At 43.9% G+C, this 2,200-nt stretch overlaps 1 non-coding gene across 1 annotated transcript; it reads right to left on the bottom strand.

Annotated features, from left to right (window-relative positions):
* Nucleotides 1-336: 336 nt before the first annotated feature.
* trnac-aca lies at nucleotides 337-409 on the bottom strand. Its single transcript has one exon. It is a non-coding gene; the product is annotated as a tRNA-Cys (tRNA).
* Between the last annotated feature and the right edge of the window lie 1,791 nt (nucleotides 410-2,200).

Genomic DNA, 2,200 nt, shown 5'->3' with positions numbered 1-2,200 from the left:
AACTGTCTCTGTTCAGTCAGATAGTTCACCCTTCATTCTCCTCTGATTTCACATCCCAAAGGGATTCTAAAGTTTCTTGAAGCTGAGACTGGGCGATTTGCTTTGTTTCCTTGCTATTCCCAGTAGCTGCAGTGATTGGGAAACCGAAAGGTAGGCGTGAGCTGCTTTTGGGACAATTTCAGCTTCCCCTTCTCTGAAGGGGCTGGGACGTTGGTGACATTCACTGACAGGAGATAGTGAAAGGGTTTTCTTTCCTGCAGAAATTCAAACGCCACCTCGACTTCAGACCGGTGAGAAAGATTACTGGGGAGGAGTAATAAATTTCTACACTGCTGTCAAGCCAGGTAGGACTCGAACCTACAGTCGCCTGATCTGTAGTCAAGCACGTTACCCATTGCGCCACTGGCCCACTACATGCTATAGCCTTATACACTGCAGTTATGGTGTTAACACGGACATGATTAGCAATGGTAACAATCACAACATGAACAGCCAGCAGAGATAATCACCATCACTGCTTCAGTTCAATGGCCCCGACTTTGTGATGCGGTGAGTTTCACTGGCAAAGAAAACACATTTGTCCTCAGGGAGCTGCCATTCAACTTAACCAGTCCGCTCAGCCGTTCAATGAGATCATAACTGTTCTAATAAACCTCAACTGCACTTTCCTGCTTTTCCTCCACAAATGAGGAAAACTTGATCCTAATCACAACATCGTATATTCCCATTATTTGTCGGAAGTTTAGATTACTTTAATGACCCGTGTGTGTTTACAGAAAATTAAATAATATGAAACGAGCGAAAAAGCCCTTCCTGCAATTTAACCCAGTGTAGAGTCAACCATATGAGAAAGTTCAGAGAGCGAAAACTTTACCTCCATTTCTCTTTGTGAGTTGAATATTTGCAGTATTTTTCTTTATAATTGAGACATTTTCACAGACAGATCCTCCTCCTGTCCACAAACATCTGTGCTGCCGAAAACTATTTTGCTTCAGATTAAAATTGCTTTTCCCAATCCTGATGTCCCAATAATCCCTGCTCCATGTCAGTAAAAGCTGCTCCGGGTGAGGTTGGAGCTCACAGCCTCGGCATTTCACGCGCCTCCATACCGTCATAGAAGGACTGCGCGCTCACCGATTGCGTCACTGGAGCCACAGATTAGCTCCGCGCGCTCATTGCCATCCCCATTTCCGGTTGTATCTTCGCGGCTGCGCCACTGAGTTTCTCTGGATCCGGGCCTGGGAACTGAGGTTATATCGTCGTCTGCAGCAGTGGTTACTTCCTTGTGTGAGAAAACTGGTGAAGTAACCGATGTTAAACTGCAATGCTGTTCGAAAGTACATTTCAACAATATCCTGCACTCTCCCCTGAACCTTTGATGTTTGTTGAAATCTATCAATCTCAGTCTTCAACACACTCCATGATAGAGTCTGGGAGCATCGAAGTTAAAGTTTGCAGCCCATTCTGAGTTCTTACACGTCAGTCCACTGATCGCCAAGTATTCCTGTTGTGTATCCGGTGCTGTTCTTAACACATCCTCAGCCATTGTTCTTATCACGCTTTTTGATCACATCTTTTGGTGTATTGTAAAACATTATCGTTGGAAAACAAATGCAGAGGGAGCGGAGTGAAAAGGCCGTGATTAGCTACAAGGCGTGACAGCGTGAAAATAAGACTATAATCTTATCCAAGTCCACCCCCAAAACAATGTTGGACCTATCGATTAAATAAGACCATGGACAAAATGATGGAGGAGCAGTAGGAATAAATTAGGAGCAGAAATATTCGACCCAACGAGTCTGCAGCACCTTTCAATGATAATCTTCAACTCCATTCTGCTGCCTAATCTGGATAACTCTTGACCATTTTACTGATTAGACGTCTGTCTAGCTCAGTTTGACAATACCCAACAATCCAGCCTCAACAACCGTCTGCGGGAAAGAATTCCACAAGTTCACTGGCCCCGAGCGAAGAAATTCCTCCTCATTTCCGAATTAAATGGGCTAAACCTTATTCGGATATGATGTCCTATAGTCCTTCTCTCACGTGCTTAGGGAAACCATTTGTCCATAACTACGCTGTCAAGGCCCCTAAGAATATTGAATGTTAATAAATGCTATTATATGATTATAAACTCCAGTCAGCCTCCAAGAGTTTCTGAAGATTCAAAAAGCTGGAGACTGGGTTTTCTGTTTTGCTT

Source organism: Rhincodon typus, chromosome 8, assembly GCF_021869965.1.
Source record: "Rhincodon typus isolate 14 chromosome 8, sRhiTyp1.1, whole genome shotgun sequence".
NCBI lineage: Eukaryota > Metazoa > Chordata > Chondrichthyes > Orectolobiformes > Rhincodontidae > Rhincodon > Rhincodon typus.
Note: the sequence above shows the minus strand (reverse complement) of the source record. Positions and strands in the feature narration are given on the sequence as shown.